This window comes from Balaenoptera borealis, assembly GCF_965194805.1.
Source record: "Balaenoptera borealis genome assembly, chromosome: 8".
Taxonomy (NCBI): Eukaryota; Metazoa; Chordata; class Mammalia; order Artiodactyla; family Balaenopteridae; genus Balaenoptera; species Balaenoptera borealis.
The window spans coordinates 1,602,833-1,621,607 of record NC_138865.1 but is presented as its reverse complement, the minus strand read 5'-3'; the positions used below and the strand labels follow the sequence as shown (position 1 = coordinate 1,621,607).

Below are 18,775 nucleotides of genomic sequence, written 5' to 3'. Positions count from 1 at the left end.
TTTGTGGTTCAATACAAATTTTAGGATTATTTGTTCTAGTTCTGTGAAACGTGCCATTGGAATGTTGATAGAGATTGCTATGAATCTGCAGATTGCTTTGGGTAGTATGGAAATTTGAACAATATTTATTCTTCCAATCCATGAACACATAATATCTTTTTATTTTTTGTGTCTTCTTCAATTTCTTTTATCAGTGTCGTATTTTTTCAGTGTACAGGTCCTTCATCTCCTTGATTAAATTTATTCTTAAGTATTTTATTTTTTGATGCAATTTTAAGTGGGATTGTTTTCCTAATTTCTCTTTCTGAGAGTTATTTTTTTTATTTTTATTTTTTAGTTTTTAAATTTTTATTTATTTATTTATTTATGGCTGTGTTGGGTCTTCGTTTCTGTGCGAGGGCTTTCTCTAGTTGTGGCAAGCGGGGGCCACTCTTCATCGCGGTGCGCGGGCCTCTCACTATCGCGGCCTCTCTTGTTGCGGAGCACAGGCTCCAGACGCGCAGGCTCAGTAGTTGTGGCTCACGGGCCCAGCTGCTCCGCGGCATGTGGGATCTTCCCAGACCAGGGCTCGAACCCGTGTCCCCTGCACTGGCAGGCAGATTCTCAACCACTGCGCCACCAGGGAAGCCCCTGAGAGTTTGTTTTTAGTGCATAGAAATGCTATGGATTTCTGTATATTGATTTTGTATTCTGCAAATTTACTGAATTCATTTATTACTTTTAACAGTTTTTTGGCACAGCGCTTAGGGTTTTCTACATATAGTATCATGTCACGTGCAAACAGTGACAGTTTTACTTCTTTCTTTCCAATTGGGATGCCTTTAATTTCTTTTTCTTGCCTAATTGCTTGGCTAGGACTTTCAATATTCTGTTAAATTAAAATGGTAAGAGTGGGCATCTTTGTCTTCTTTCTGAACTTAGAGGGAAAGTCTTCAGGTTTTTGTTGTTGAGTATGGTGTTAGCTGTGAGTTGGTCATATATGACCTTTTTTATGTTGAGTTATGGTCCCTCTATACTCACTTTATTGATAGTTTTTACTGTAAAAGGATATTGAATTTTGTCAAATGCTTTTTCTGCATGTATTGAGATGATCATATGATTTTTATCCTTCATTTTAAAAATGTGATGTATCACATTGATTGATTTGCAGAAGTTGACCATCCTTGCAACCCCAGAATAAATCTCACTTGATCCTGGTGTGTGATCCTTTGAATGTATTGTTGGATTTAGTTTGCTAATATTTCGTTGAGAATTTTTGCATTTATGTTCATCAAGGATATTGGCCTATAATATTTGTGTGTGTGTGTGTGTGTGTGTGTGTGTACTGTCCATATCTGGTTTTGATAACAAAATAATACTGGCTTCATAAGTTATGTTTGCAAGGTTCCCCTCCTCTTCAGTTTTTTGGAAGAGTTTGAGAAGGACAGGTATTAAATCTTATTTGAATGTTCTGTATAATTCACCAGTGAAGCCATCTGGTCCTTGGAATTTTTTTGTTGGGAGATTTTTGATTACTGTTTCAATTTCCTTACTAGTAATTGATCTATTCACCCTTTCTATTTCTTCATGATTCAGTCTTGGAAGATTGTATGTTTCTAGGAATTTATTCATTTCTTCTAGGTTGTTCATTTTATTGCTGTATAATTGTTCATAGTAGTCTCTTATAGTCCTTTGTATTTTTGTGATATCAGTTGTAACTTATCCTCTTTCTTTTCTGATTTTATTTATTTAAGTCCTCTTCCTTTTTTCTCGGTTACACTAGCTAAATGTTTGTCAATTTTGTTTATCTTTTCAAGGAAAGAGTTTTTAGTTTTATTGATCTTTTCTGTCGTTTTTACAGTCTAGATTTTATTTATTTGCACTCTGATCATTATTATTTCCTTTCTTCTACTTATTTTGGCCTTTGTTTAGTCTTTTTTTTCTAGTACTTTTAGGTGTAAAATGAAATTGTTTATTTGGGATTTTTCTTGTTTCTTGAGGTAGGTCTGTATACTATGAACTTCCCTCTTAGAAATGCTTTTGCTACCTCCCATAGATTTTGCTATGCTATATTTTCTCGTTTGTCTCTAGGTATTTTTTGATTTCTCCTTTGATTTCTTTCTTTGACCCATTGATTGTTCAGTTACATGTTGTTTAATCTCCATGTTTTTGTGGGTTTTCCCCTTTTTTTCTTGTGATTGACTTCTAGTTTCATACCATTGTGATGCCGTTGTGATGATACTTGCTATGATTTCAATCATTTGGATTTATAGAGACTTATATTACTAACATGTGATCTATCCTGGAGAATGTTACATATGTACGTGAAAAGACTCTATTCTGTTGCTTTTGGGTGAAATGTCCTATATATATCTGTTAAATCCATCTAGTCTCATATGGTGTTTAAGTCCACTGTTTTCTTACTGATTTTTCTGTCTGGATGATCTATCCATTGATGTAAGTGCAGCGTTAAAGTCCCCTACTGATATTGTAATCCTTTCAATTTCTTCCTTTAAGCCTGTTAATATTTGCTTTATATATCTTGGTGCTTCTGTTGAGCAGGTATACATTTTAAAATGTTACATATTCTCGCTGGATTGACACCTTTATCATTATGCAATGCTCTTCTTTGTCTTTTACTGCATTATTTTGTTTCAATGTCTATTTTTTTCTGAAAAGAGTATTCCTACTCCAGCTTGGTTTAAATTTTCATTTGCATGACATATCATTTTCCATCCCTTCACTTTTAGTCTGTGTGTGTCCTTTATTCTGAAGTGATTCTCTTGTAGGAGCTTGTTTGTGAGGTTCACATATAACATCCTGTGTAAATAACTGCCTGTTTTAAGTTGGTAGCAACTTAAATTTATACACATACCAAAGTTTTATCTTTTTACTGCCCCCCCAAGTTTTATACTTTCAATGACACATTTTACATCTTTTTATTTTATGTACCCCTTAGCTAATTATTGTAATTTTAGTTAATTTTTATTACTTTTGTCTTTTAATCTTCATGTTTGCTTTATAAATGACGGATCCATTACCTTTATTATATATTTAGATTTCCCAGTGAGATTTTTACTTTTGTATGTTTTCATATTATTAGTGGCATTTCTTTTCAGCTTATATAAGTCCCTTTAACATTACTTTAGGGCTGGTTTAGTGGTAATGAACTCCTTTAGCTTTTGCTTATCTGGTAAACTCATAATCTCTCTTTCAATTCTGAATGAATGGGTGGAGAATTCTTGGTTGAAATTTTTTTCTTTCCAGCACGTTGAAAATGTCATACCATTCCTTTATGTCCTGTAAAGTTTCTGCTGAAAAATCTGCTGATAGCCTTGTTGGGAGTTCCTGTGTACATAACAAATTGTTTTTCTCTTGCTGCTTTTTGGATTCTCTCTTTATCCTTAATTTTTACTGTTTTAAATTTAATGTGTCTTGCTGTGTTTCTCTTTGGGTTCATCTTATTTGGAACTCTCTGGGCTTCCTGGACCTGGATGTCTGTTTACTTCCCCAGATTAGGGATGCTTTCAGCCACTATTTTTTCTAATAATTTTTTAAAACTCTTTCTTCTTTTTCTGGAACTCCTATATTGTGAACTTTATTTCATTTGATGTTATCCTAAATGTCCCTTAAAGTATCTTCACTTTTTAAAATTCTGTTTTCATTTTGCTGCTCTGTCTAAGTGAGTTCCATTGTTTGGTCTTCCAGCTCGTTGATTCATTCTTCTACCTCAACCTGTCTGCTTGCTGTTCAATCCTCTAGTGTGTTTTTCAGTTCAGTTATAACTCTTGTTTGGTACTTTCTTATATTTTTTATCTCTTTGTTGAAGTTCTCACTGTGTTCATCCATCCTTCTCCTGAGTTCAGTGAGCACTTTTGTGACTATTACTTTGAGCTTTTTACCAGTTAAATTGCTTATCTCCACTTCTTTTAGTTCTTTTTCTGAGGTTTTGTCTTGTTTTTTCAATTGAAACATATTCCTGTGTCTCCTCATTTTGCCTAATTCTCTGTGTTTGTTTCTATGTTTAGATAAATCAGCTATCTCTCCCAGTCTTGAAGATGTGGACTAGGTAGATTTCCTGTGGACTCAGAAGCACCTGCCTGCCCACCTGAGCCAGATGCTCAAGTGATGTCCCCTATGAAGCCTGCACATGCCCCCCTGTGTGGTGGGGACACAGCTGCTGCTGTGGGACACTATTGGGCAGTGCTGGCCCCCAGGCCAGCTTTATTTTTTTATTTTTATTTTTAAAATTTTTTATTGGAGTATAGTTGATTTACAATGTTGTGTTAGTTTCAGGTGTACAGCAAAGAGAATCAGTTATACATGTACATATATCCACTCTTTTTTAGATTCTTTCCCATACAGATCATTACAGAATATTGAGTAGAGGTCCCTGTGCTATACAGTAGGTCCCTATTGTTTATCTGTTTTATATATAGCAGTGTTATATGTCAATCCCAATCTCCCAATTTATCCCTCCCCATCCATCCCCTGGTAGCCCTAAGTTTGTATTCTACATCTGTGACTCTACTTCTGTTTTGTAAATAAGTTCATTTTTCTCATTTTTTAAGATTCCACATATAAGTGATATCATATGATATTTGTCTTCCTGTGTCTGACTTTCTTCACTCAGTATGTCAACCTCTAGGTCCATCCATGCTGCTGCAAATGGCATTATTTTGTTCTTTTTTTATGGCTGAGTAATATTCCACTGTATGTATGTGCCACATCTTCTTTACCCATTCCTCTGTTGATGGACATTTAGGTTGTTTCCATGTCCCGGCTATTGTAAATAGTGCTGCGATGAACATTGCCGTGCATGTATCTTTTCAAATTATGGTTTTCTCTGGGTATATGCCCAGGAGAAAAGATACATGCACCCCAATGTTCGTTGCAGACCAGCTTTAAAGCCCACCTGTGACTGCTGCGTGTGCTGGTGGGCAGGGCTATCCCTGGGCTTGCTGAGAGGCCTTGGCTGAGGTGTACGTGTGGGCAAGGCTCTCAGTGGGGTGTGCTCACTGGGGCTAGCCGGTTAGAGGGAGAACAATATTGAGCCCATCAGCAAGGCATTAGCGAGGCAGCCTGAGATGCAGCAGTGGCTCTTGCCAGTGTCTCGGTCCCCAGGGAGCATCCCACATGGTTCCTGCCTTTCCCGCAGATGCTTTAAAATTGATAAGTGGGTCTCTTTCACGTAGGGTCCGTGTGTTTTTTTCAATCTCATGTTTTTGTGCTGGTTTTGGGGTTAAGTGGGTCTGTGCATGGGCACTTTAAAAATGAGTTTTCTTTCTATGTCTGACTTAATTCACTCAGTATAGCAATCTCTAGGTCCATCCATGTTGCTGCAAATGGCATTATTTCATTCTTTTTAATGGCTGAGTAACATTCCATTGTATATATATACCTCATCTTCTTTATCCATTCCTCTGTTGATGGACATTTAGGTTGCTTCCATGTCTTGGCTGTTGTAAGCAGTGCTGCAAGACTCACAGACTTAGAGAACGAACTTATGGTTACCAGGGGGAAAAGGTGGGGGGAAAGGATAGTTAGTGGGTTTGGGATTGACATGTAACCACTGCTATATTTAAAATGGATAACCAACAAGGACCTACTGTATAGCACAGGGAACTCTGCTTAATATTGTATAACAACCTAAATGGGAAATGATTTTGAAAAAGAATAGATACATGTATATGTATAACTGAATCACGTTGCTGTACACCTGAAACTATCACAACATTGTTAATCAACTATAGTCCAATATAAACTAAGAAGTTTTAAAAAAATGAGTTTTCTGTTCCCTGCAGTACTATTGTTGTCCTGGATGTATTCCCCACTGGTTTTCAAATCCAGGTGTTTGGGGGCTCATCTCTCTTGTACACGATCTAGTGGTTGGGGTGCCTGATGTGGAGATGGAATCCTTCATTCCTCAAGGAAAAGATCCACACTTTTGTGATACCCTCTGATTGTGGATCGCCGTGGCTGGGCTGTGGTTTTTTCCTTGGCAAACTATATCTCTGCCTCTTCTACCCACCCTGATGCTGCCCTTTTACCCTTTGCTGTGAAGGCTCTGTTCCTTCAGTTTTCAGTTCCCTTTTCAAGGGAATTATTGCATATGTAGTTGTAGATTTCTTGTGTCCTTGGGAGGAAGTGAGTTCAGGATCTTCCTATGCTGCCATCTTGAACCCTCTCTCCGTCATTCTTTACTGCTTTTTGGGCCAAATTAATTATAAGGAAGTACTGGTTCTTCAGATGTCAGCTCAACCATTAAACCTTTAGGGAAGCCACTCTTGATCTCTGTGCCATTTGTCATATTTATGATTTAAATTTTTTGTGTAATTATTTGATTATGTCTGTCTTGTCCACCAGGTTGTTCTTTGAAGTTCATTACCATTAATGTTTTTGTTCATTCTCTTTGTTGTAAGATTAAGTGCATTTCTTATTTTTCTTCTTTTTTCCAGGGGTGCCATTTACATCAAATATAGTCATTTGAGAGGTGCCAAAATAAAAGACATTAGCCATATTTAATAATTGTCTGTTTTATTCTAAGGCTGAAGTAGCAACAACAATGGGTAATGTTCAGTCTTTGACATTTATAGTTTATAAAACCACAATCTTGTAAGACACTCAGATTCAACAGTATTAAAAATAATTGGATTGCCATCTCTCCTTTCCCTAACAATAACTAAATTATATATTTATTTAAAAAGTATTGATGGTTCAAAATAATCCTTTTTTTTTTTTTTTTTTTTTTAGGACCAGAAGATCATGCAGTATTTTTCAGGAAAATGACAAAGTTAATTTTGAGTGAAATGCCAAAAGCTAGGTAAGTACTTCTGAAATGAAAAATAAAGTGCTGTGAAATTTTCTGTTCTGTGTATCCATGTTATCTGTAGAGTGATGTACATATAAATGATCATTCAACATACTTATTTGGAGCAACTTGATGATGGTGGGAAAACATTATTTTCGCTCTAGCTGTCAACAGGTGTCATTGACTAGACTGTTCCCTAAATCAGTCGGATTTCTGAAGCATGCAGATACATCACATATGTTTGTATCCAGAGTAACAGCCTTGGAATCAGATATTCTCAAGTTCAAATCCTGGCTCTGCCTTTTAACACTGGATATATTGTTTTGCCTCTCTGAGCCCAGTTTTCCTTATTATAAAATAGTAATTGCACTACCTCTTTATGAAGGATAGCTATAATGCTGAAATGAGATTATATTTGAAGGTCATAGCAGACTTCCTGTTACAAACTAAGTACTCAACAAAGAGTAGCTATTGATGACTACGAGGACAGTGATGATGATAATAACAATAATAGTAATAATAACAACAACAATAGCAACAATGTCCTTATGGAAAATATAATCTAAAATCCGTAATCTTTATTTTAACTGGTTGATTTTTATTTTATTTTATTAAAAAATTTTTTTTCTGTGGTTTTTTTTTGGCTGCATTGGGTCTTCGTTGCTGCGTGCGGGCTTTCTCTAGTTGCGGCAAGCGGGGGCTACTCTTCGTTGTGGTGCACGGACTTCTTATTGCGGTGGCTTCTCTTGTGGAGCACAGGCTGTAGGCACTCGGGCTTCAGTAGTTGTGGCACATGGGGTCAGTAGTTGTGGCTCGCGGGCTCTAGAGCGCAGGCTCAGTAGTTGTGGCACACGGGCTTAGTTGCTGTGGGGCATGTGGGATCTTCCCGGACAAGGGCTCGAACCCGTGTCCCCTGCATTGGCAGGCAGATTCTTAATCACTGCGCCACCAGGGAAGTCCCTGATTTTTATTTTAGATATTCCAGTTTATCAAATGATTTTGTTGAATCTAATTATTTTGTGTGATTGATGGAGATTCTTTGCTTTTCACATGCTTATATGAGAAATCAGTCAACAGGGACCGTAGCTTCTTCTACTTCGTTGAATGCTATCTTGCAGATCTTATGAGAAATGAAGGACGATTTGCCATAGTTCTCTTCAGATAGTCTTAATGCATTAGCCAGTGCTTCCAATACGATGTTTAAAAGGAGTGGTGAGATGGGGAATCCTTTCCTTGTAGCTGATTTTAGTGGGAAAGCTTCGAGTGTCTTAAGTATAATGTTTGCTGTAGGTTTTTTGTACATGGTCTTTACCAAGTGGAGGAAGTTCCCCTCTACTCCTAATTTACTGAGATTTTTTTTTTTTTATCATGAGTGGGTGTTGAATTTCGTCACATGCTTTCTTTTCATCTATTGATATGATTATGTGATTTTTCTTCTTCAGCCTGTTGATGTGATGGATTACAATTAATTTTTGAATTTTGAGTCATCCTTGCGTACCTGGGATAAGTCCCACTTGGTCGTGGAGTATAAATCTTTTTATACATTGTTGGATTTGATTTGCTATTATTTTGTTGAGGATTCTTGCATCTATATTCATGAGAGATTTTGGTCTGTAGTTTTCTTTTCTTGTAATGTCTTTGCCTGTTTTGGTATTAGGGTAATGCTGACTTCATAGAATGAATTAGGATGTGTTTCCTCTGCTTCTGTCCTCTGAAAGAGATTTTAGAGAATCGGTATAATTTCTTCCTTAAGTGTTTGGTAGAATTCACCAGTGAACCCATCTGCATCTGTTGTTTTCTATTTTGTAATGTTATTAATTATTGATTCAATTTCTTTAATAGAGAGAGGCCTATTCGTATTGCCTATTTCTTCTTGTGTGAGTTTTGGAAGATTGTGTCTTTCAAGAGGTTGGTCCAGTTCATCTAGGTTATCAGATTTGTTGATGTAGAGTTGTTCATAGTATTCTGTGATTATCCTATTATGTCCATAGGATTGTAGTGATGTCCCCTCTTTCATTTCTGATATTAGTAATTTTTGTCCTCTCTCTTTTTCTTAGTTAGCCTGGCTAGAGGCTTATCAATTTCTTTGAACTTTTCAAAGAACCAGTTCTTGGTTTTATGGATTTTGTCTACTAATACCCTGTTTTCAACCTCATTGATTTCTGCTGTAATTCTTATTATTTTCTTTTTTTAATTTTGGATTTATTTTGCTCTTCTCTTTCTAGTTTTCTAAGGTAGAAACCTGGATTATTGATTTTAGATTTTTCCTCTTTTCTAATATATGCATTTAATACTATAAATTTTCTTCTAAGCACTGTTTTCACTGCATTTCACAAATTTTGATGTTATATTTTTACTTTCATTTAGTTCAAAATATTCTAAAATTTCTCATGAGATATCTTCTTGGTCCATGTGTTGTTTAATATCCATGTATTTTGGGATTTTCCAGTTATCTTTCTGTTATTAATTTCTAGTTTAATTCCATTTTCATCTGAGAGCAGATATTGTATGATTATAGACCGATGTCTTTTTAATCCTTTGAAAATTAAAATTAAAATCTGTTAACTTACTTTAAAGGCTGCTTTACTTAAAATAAAGCATATGATCATAGAAAATACAGATTTGCAGAAAATATATAACCCATAATCTCAGTACTCAAAGAGAACCATTCTTCATTTCCCAACATTTTATTATAAAAATTTGCAAACATAAAAAGTTGTAAGACTGTGTAGCAAATATCCACAGCCCCACCATCTGAATCCTATGATTTTATTATATTTGCTTCACACATATCTATAAATTTTCTATGCCTCTACCCACCCATCCGTCATTTTTTTAAGAGGGTGGAGAGGGATACATTTCAAAGTAAGTTGCAGATATTACATCTTACTTTTAAACATTTCACCATGATTGTTAACTAGAGTTCAATATTTCTAGGGTTTTTTTTCTTTGAGGTAAAATTTACATGAAATGAAATGCTCAAACCTTAAATACACCATTCGATGAGTCTTGACAAAAGAATGCCAGTGTAGCCCAAGCTTGTATCAAGCTGTAGAACACCACCATCCCAGGAGCATGTTCTATTAAGCCCCTGCTCCGTCTCTTCTCACTTACCCCCAGAAACAACTGCTGTTTAGACCTTGTCCTACCACATGTTAGTTTTGCCTGTTCTTTTAGAACTTTTAATAAGTGGATCTTTACAGTATGAGCTCTTCGTGTAAAGCTTCCTTCACTCAGCATAATATTTTTGAGACTCGTTAATTTTGTCACATGTATCAGTACTTTGTTCTTTTAATCAGTGCTGAGTAGTGTTCTCTTGTACACATGTACTACAGTTCCTTTATCCATTCTGCTGTGGAAGGACACTTGGGTTCTTTCTATATTTTGCCTATTATGCATAAAGCTACTACGCATACTTACATTCAAGATTTGGGGCATACATTTTCATTTTTCATGTTCACGTATCTGTGTTTGTAATTGCTATGTCACAGATCAGATGTATATTTAGTTTTATTTTTAAAAAAAACCACTGTCAAAACTTTCCCCAAATTGGCTGTGCCACTTTGCCCTCCATCTAACAATGAATGAGAGTTCTACATACTTGAAAATGTTTCTATTTTCAGTCTAGCCCTTCTGGTGGATGTGTAGTGTTATGTTGTTGTGGTTTTAGTTTGCATTTACCTAATGGCTGATGATACTGTGTGCTTTTTCCAAGTGCTTGTTGTTCATCCGTATATCTTCACTTGTGAAGCATCTGCTCAAATCTTTTGACCATTTTTAATTGGATTCTTTATATTTTTATTATTGAGTTGTAGGAGTTCTTAATATATTCTGGATACAATCCCTAGTCACAGATAGGCATACCTCGAAGATATTGGGGGTTCATTTCCAGATCATTGCAATAAAGTGAATATCACAATAAATGAGTGTGAGAATGCCTTGGTTTCTCAGTGCACACAAAAGTTACACTCACGCTATACTGTAGTCTGTTACTTGTGTAATAGCATTATGCCTACAAAAACAATGTTCATACCTTAATTAAAAATACTTCATTGATTAAAAATGCTAACCATCATCTTAGCCTTTAGAGAGTCATAATCTTTTTGCTGGCGGAGGGTCTTGCCTGGACGTTGGTGGCTGCCGACTGATCAGGGTGATGGTTGCAGAAGCCTGGGGCGACTGCAGCAGTTTCTTAAAATAAGACAACAAGGAAGTTTGCAGCATCGAATTGACTCTTCCTTTCATGAACGATTTCTCTGTAGCATGAGATGCTGTTTGATAGTATCTTACAGGAGAACTTTCAAAATTGGAATCAATCCTCTAAAACCCTGCCTCTGTTTTATCAACTAGGTTTATGTAATATTGTAAATGCTTTGTTGCCATTGCAACAACCTTCACAGCATCTTCACCAGGAGTAAATTCCATCTCAAGAAACCACTTTTGGGAGTTCCCTGGTGGTCCATTGGTAAAGAATCCGCCTTCCAATGCAGGGAACACAGGTTCGATCCCTGGTTGGGGAACTAAGATCCTGCATGCTGCGGGGCAAATAAGCCCACGCGCCACAACTACTGAGCTCGCGCGTCTCAACGAGAGAGCCCGCGTGCCACAAACTACAGAGCCCACACACCGTGGAGCCAGTGAGCCACAACTAGAGAGAGAAAACCCGCCCGCCACAACTGGAGAGAAGCCTGCATGCCACAACATAGAGCCTGCACACCGAAACGAAAGAGCTCGCGTGCCGCAACTAAGACCCGACGCAGCCAAAAAGAATAAATAAATAAATATAAAAAATAAATTTGTAAAAAAAAGAGACCGCTTTCTTTGCTCACCCATAAAACGCAACTCCTCATCCGTTAAAGTTTTATCATGAGATTGCAGCAATCACATCGTCAGGCTCCACTTTAATTCTCGTTCCCTGGCTATTTCCACCACAACTGCAGTTCCTTCCCCCACTGAAGTCTTGAACCCCTCAAAGTCATCTATGAGGATTGGAATCAACTTCTTCCAAACTCCTGTTAATGTTGATATCTTGACCTCTTCCCCGGAGTCACAAGTGTTCTTAATGGCATCTAGAATGGTGAATCCTTTCCAGAAAATTTTCAACTTACTTTTCCCAGATGCATCAGAGGAATCACTCTCTATGGCAGCTATAGCCTTACTAAATGTATTTCTTAAAATATAAGACTTGAAAGTCGAAATGTCTCCTTGATCCATGGGCTGCAGAATGGGTGTTGTGTTAACAGGCACAAAAACAACATGAATCTTGTTGTACGTCTCCATCAGGTGGAGCAGTCAGCTCACACGCATTTGTTGATTAAGTTCACAGTCTTATACGGGTGCAGTTCATGGCTCCCCCAAAGCAATTACAGTAGCAACATCAAAGATCATTGATTAGAGATCACCATAATAAGTATAATACTGATGAAAAAGTTTGAAATATTCTGAGAATTTCCAAAATGTGACACAGAGATACAGAGTGAGCCAATTTTGTTGGAAAAACGGTACTGATAGACTTGCTTGATGCAAGGTTGCCAAAAACCTTCAGTTTGTAAAAAGTGCAATATCTGTGAAACACAATAAAGTGAAGTGCAGTAAAGCGAGGCATGCCTTTATGTTATTTCAAATATGTTCTTCCAGTCTGTGGTTTGCCACTTAATTTTCTTAATGCTATCTTCAGATGACCCGACATCTTTATTTTGATGAAATCTAATTCATCATATCAATACTTTAATAGTTATTGTTCCTGTACCAGTTTAAAAAATAAAGCCTCTTAATCATAAAGTTACTCTCCTATATTTAGTTCTAGAAGCATACAGTTTCAGCTTTTGAACTTGAGTCTATGATTTTTTTAAAAAATGAATTTAATTAATTAATTAATTTGGCTGCGTTGGGTCTTTGTTGCTACGCGGGCTTTCTCTAGTTGAGGCGAGCGGGGGCTACTCTTCATTGCGGAGCACGGGCTTTTCATTGCGGTGGCTTCTCTTATTGCAGAGCGTGGGCTCTAGGTGCTCAGGCTTCAGTAGTTGTGGCACGCGGGCTCAGTAGTTGTGGCGCATGGGCTCTAGAGCGCAGGCTCAGTAGTTGTGGCACACGGGCTTAGTTGCTCTGTGGCATGTGGAGTCTTCCCGGACCAAGGCTTGAACCCATGTCCCCTGCACTGGCAGGTGGATTCCTAACCAGTGCGCCACCAGGGAAGTCCCTGTGATATATTTTGAATTAAATTTTTTGTGTATGTGGTTTGAGTTATGAGACCCAGTTATTCCAGCATCAACTGTTGAGAAGATTTTTCTGCCTTCAGTGGATTACTTTGTTGTTGCTTTGGTGAAAAATGAAATGACTGAATATGTGAGTTTACTTCTGGTCTCTCTACTCTATTTCATCAAAAGATTTAATGTTATTTTTTGCCAGTACCACAATGTCCTAATCAACATAACTTTATCGTAAGTCTTGAAATCAACTTTGTTCTTTGTTCAGCTTTGGCTCTTCTAGGTGCTATGCACTTCCACATGAATTTTGCAGTCAGCTTCTCAATTTCTATTTAAAAAAAAGCTTGATGGAATTATAATTGATATTCATTAAATCTGTAGAGTCTTTCAGTTAATGAATATGGTATACATCTCCATTTACTTAGATCTTCTCTAGTTTCTGTCACCAGTTGTTTGTAGTTTTAAGTGTGAAGGTCTTGCACATCTTTTCTTAAATATATTTATATTTCATTTTTAAAAATTATCGATTGGATTTTTAATTTTTTTCAGTTTTTGCTGCTAGTGTACAGAAATATAATTGATTTTTTGCATATTGACCTAGTATCCTGCAATCTTGCTAAACTAACTTATTAATTTTAATCACTCATTTGTATATTCTTTAGGATTTTCTATATGTCTTTAGTGAATAAATGTATTCTTATTTCTTCTTCTTCAATTTTACGCCTTTTTTTCTTGCCTTTTTACACTGGTTGGTACCTTCAATAAAGATTGAAGTAGAGTGGGTGAGCATCTTTACTCTGTTCTTGATCTTAAAGGGAAAGTGTTCATTATTTTACCATTTGGTATTGTGTTATCCATAGTTATTTTGTAGATAACTTTATCAGATTGAGGAAATCCCCTTTATTACTGGTTTTCTGAGAGTTTTTATCACAAATAGGTGTTAAATTTTTTCAAATGCTTCTTCTACATGTATTAAATTGTTATATACTTTTCCTCTTTTATTTTTTTATTTTGCTGTATTACACTGACTGATTTTGGAGTATTAATTCAACCTTTTATTCCTGGGGAAATTCTACTTGGCCATATTTGTAAAAAAATACATAAGTGGGTTTGATTTCCTAATATTTTGTGTGTGTGTGTGTGTGTGTGTGTGTGTATTCATTTATTCATTCGTGAGGGACATTCATCTGTAATTTTCTTTTTTTATAATATCTGTCTGGTTCTTTTGGTATCAGTATTATGCTGACCTAGTAAAATGCATTGGAAATTCATTTCTCTTCCTCTATTTTCTAAGTCTTTGTAAGATTGGTATTACTTTCTCATTAGATGAATTTGATAAAATTTGATAAATTTCCTTTAAAACCATCTGGGTCTGGAATTTTTTGTGTGTGAAGATTTTTGGTAACAAATTCAATTTCTCTAATGGATATAGGGGCTTTTAAACATTCTGTTTTACCTTGTTAATTGTGTATGTCAAAGAATTTGTTCATCTTATCTAAATTGTCTAATATTTTGTCATAAAATTGTTTATAATATTCTCATATATTCCTTTTAATGTTTGAAGATTTGTAGTAAGGTTTCCTTTTTCATTCTTTATATTGCTAATTTGTGTCTTCTCTCCTATCTTATTGATTAATCTATCTAGTGGTTTATTAATTTTGTTGATGTTTTCAAAGACCCAGCTTTGGCTTTATTATTTTCCCAAGAGTCTGTCTGTTTTTTAAAAAATTAATTAATTTCTACTCTTAACTTTGTTCTTTCTTTCTCTTGGAGTTTCTTTACATTCCCCCCCCAGCCTCTTAAATTGGAACCTTAAGTCAAGACCTTTCTTCTTTATGATTTTGAACATTTAAACTTTCTTTTTAATCACTGCTTTAGCTATACATCACAAATTTGCATCTATTGGTTTTTTCTTTTCCATTTAATTAGACATATTTTGTAAAATATCTTGTGATTCTTCTTTGACAATGGATTAGTTAGAAGTGTGCTATTTTAATTTATAAATACTTGTTTTTTTCTAGATATGTTATTGATATGTAATGTAATTCCATTGTGGTCAGAGAAGTCATTTCTGTATAATTTAAGTTTTTTTTAAGATGTTGGAGCTTGTTTTATGCCCCAACATATGGCCTGTTTGGGTGAATGTACCATGTGTTCTAGAAGAAAATATATCTTCTGCAGTTTTTGAATATAGTGTTCTGGAAATGTCATTAGGTCAAAGTGGCTGAGAGCTAAAATTCATTTTTATTTGGGATGATGGATCTCTATTTTAAGGACACCCAGAAACATGAGGAAGGAGAAGAAATTTCATCAACAGACTTTTTCCTGTCTAGATGCCCATCCTTAAATTCTAGGAAGCACTTTAGACTTCAAAACTCAGCAGGAATTTTATTTACAGAACAGTAGAATGGCACCTTCAACAGAGGCACTATGCTTCTCATTATTTTCTTTATATTAAATAACCCCAACAAAGTGATTTTCTGGCTTTTAAAAATTACAAATTGAATGGGTTTCAATTTTAACAAATCTCAATCCAAATACAGAATTTCTCCTATCCTGCTCCCCAGAAGCAATTATTTATTGCTTTACTCTTAAGCATTCTGCTATATATCTGTTCAAACTTTATTTACATGTTCTCTCGTTTGGATTGGTTTGTTTTAACATTACTAAAGGTGTAAGCGGTATTCTTTTTGATATGTACAGAAAAGTCAGGGTTCTGACAATCTAGACTGACAATCTAGACTACTTCACTTAAAAATGGAAATTTTGATCTGCTGATTCAAGACTTGTGTTTTTTAAGGAGAAGATACATTACCTGAAATACTACGTTTTATCTACCGATAGTGACCCACATCAGCTTCCCAATTCAGATAAAACATATCCATCCACTTGCTACTTTGACCCCTGTTAGAACTTGGAGCATAAAAGAATTGGAAGTTGAGAAGTGAAATTGATAGGTGCTCTAAGTAGTGTATGCCTGCTTAAATATAGAAGACAAATCTATTTAATCCGCATTTTGACCTATGGCATACACTTGTGAAATGACAGTTGAGGATTAATTATATCCTTGGCTATATTTCAGAGCAAAACAATTGGGCCACACTGATTCTGATCCTATAAACCTTTGTTCTCTAACTAATAAAATTAACAGCCACGAACTGAAGATTTCAAAATCATGTACTTTTTTTTCCTCACTGAAAGAAGCTGAATGTTTATATTTTGATTTCCTGAACTTCTTTCACTGAGGACTGCTTTAATTCTCTGTCTTCAATACAGTGCTAACACTGGTGTTCAAACGGGGTTTTCCGGATGCCTCTCCTGAGAGCAGAAATTATTCTTGGAACAGCATTGCCCATATTTTCTGATAGTTTCAAAGGAAGCCTGGATGACCTCAGACACCCCTTTTTAACTTCTTAATCATACTCTCCTGGGGAATGGGGGTCAGTGTTGTGTTCTCACCAGGGCAAGAAACTGATAGCCTTAGACCTTATGCATATATTATGCAAAGCACAGAAAGAAACAAAAAATTTTTAAGAGGTAATGTACATGAACGGTTCTCATTGTTTTGTCCTGATTTTTTATTTTATTTCTCACAATGACTTTACTCAATATTCCTTCCATCTTTGTAATGAGACTTACCATAGATAGTCTCAGAAGAGGTAATAAATTCAGTAATAGTAACAATTATTTATGCTAGTTCCTTTCCATGAATAATCTCTTTTAATTCTCAGAATAATCCTATGAGCTACATGATATTATCATATCTATTTATTTATTCATATCTGTTTATAGTATTATCACATCACCTGTAAAAGAGTACTTGGAGTATGGAAATAATTTTCTCAAGTTAAATACCTAATGAAAGGTGGACAATGGATTAAAAAAATTTTTTTTAATTTATTTATTTCATTTTTGGCTGTGTTGGGTCTTCGTTGCTGTGCGTGGGCTTTCTCTAGCTGCGGAGGGTGGGGGCTACTCTTGGTTGCGGTTTGCAGGCTTCTCATTGCGGTGGCATCTCTTGTTGCGGAGCACGGGCTCTAGGCGCGTGGGCTTCTGTAGTTGTGGCATGTGGGCTCAGTAGTTGTGGCTTGCAGATTCTAGAACACAGGCTCAGTAGTTGTGGTGCACAGGCTTAGTTGCTCCGCGGCATGTGGGATCTTCCTGGACCAGGGCTTGAACTCGTGTCCCCTGCATTGGCAGGTGGACCCTCAACCACTGCGCCACCAGGGAAGCCCTGGATTTTTTTCTTTTTTAACTTTTACTTTCTATTGGAGTGTAGCTGATTGACAATGTTGTGTTAGTTTCAGGTGCGCAGCAAAGGGACTCAGTCACACATACACGTGTATCTGTTCTTGACAGAGGGTTTCAGCAGAGAAGTGCGACTCCAACCTCTGTATATTTAGCTGCCTGGGTACCCTGCCTCCCAGACAGTGGAAAGCTAGCAAGTCAACTGGAGGTCCATGGGTTTAGAGGTTCACGTATTTAAGACAAGCATTAAAATGATGGTGAGCATAGAGGGCCTTTAATGAGAAAGAAGTGAAAAGGTTGACGAAGAAGGAAGTGATGAGATGATTTCATTTCTTAACATTGTCATCAAGTCTGCAGAATTTTCAAATTATGATTCCATGATATCTTTGTTATTTTGATATATCTTGTATAGGTTTATACAGCAATTACTGTATAACACTTTGGAGTTAAAAATGCTCTAATAGATGGGTATAGCCAAGAGAGTGGGGTCAGAAGGCTCTGAGCTCACCTCCTCCCATGAGCAAACCAAAATTATAATTATTGACCGAGCAACTACCTATAAGAATGTCCAGAAGACCAGCAGAAAAGATCTTCCACAACTAAAGATAGAAAGAAGGAACCATAACGCGACAGGTAGAAGGGGTGGACACACAGTAGAGTCAAGACCCACGGGATGGTAGGTGACCCACAAATGGAAGGATAATCACAATTGTAGAGGTTCTCACCAAGGAGCAGGGAGTCTGAGCCCCACATGGGGCTCCCCAGCCTGGGAGTCCTGCACTGGGCAGATGAGCCCCCAGAAAGTCTGGCTTTGAAGACCAGTAAGGGGTTGCATATGGGAGAGCTGGAAGGTTGTAGAAAACAAAGACTTAGCTCTTAAAGGGTGCACACAAAATCTCATATGCTCTGAGTCCCAACACAGACACAGTAATTTGAAAAGAGTCTGAGTCATGGGACTTCCCTGGTGGTCCAGTGGTTAAGAATCTGCCTTCAATGCAGGGGACGTGGGTTCGATCCCTGGTCAGAGGACTAAGATCCCACACGCTGCGGGGCAACTAAGACCGTGTGCCACAACTAGAGATCCCGCGTGCCACAGCTACAGAGGCCACACACCACAACGAAAGATCCCGTATGCCGCAACTAAGACCTGACGCAGCCAAAAATAAAAATCATAAATAAATAAATATTTGAAAAGAGCCTGGGTCAGACCCACCTACTGATCTTGGAGCGCCTCCTGGAGAGGCAGGATGGAATGGGGACTCCCACTGGGGAAAGAGATGCTAACAGCAGTCATTTTTGGAAGCACCATATTGGAGTCTCTTCTAGCCTGTTAGCACTGAGGGCTTACCTGCTTACTAGAAGGCAAGCACCACCCCAAGACCCCCAGGGACCAGCAGCCAGCCCTCTGGGGACCAGGTTCCACCCACCAGCAGGCCAGCACCAGCCTCAGGCCCATCCTGGGCCACACAGGAAGTCATGCCAGGACTTAGTGGCATGTTCTTTGACATTGGTCTTAGCAGTATTTTTTTGG

The 18,775-nt window shown here is 37.0% G+C and overlaps 1 protein-coding gene across 1 annotated transcript in view; it reads left to right on the top strand.

The window, feature by feature from the left end:
* Positions 1-18,775, top strand: part of LOC309633372 (uncharacterized protein) — an 84,827-nt gene that overhangs the window by 29,697 nt on the left and 36,355 nt on the right. The window contains exon 3 of the transcript XR_014247469.1: positions 6,733-6,802. The gene's annotated coding sequence lies outside the window, so the exon portion shown is untranslated. The remainder of the gene's footprint in view (positions 1-6,732; positions 6,803-18,775) is intronic.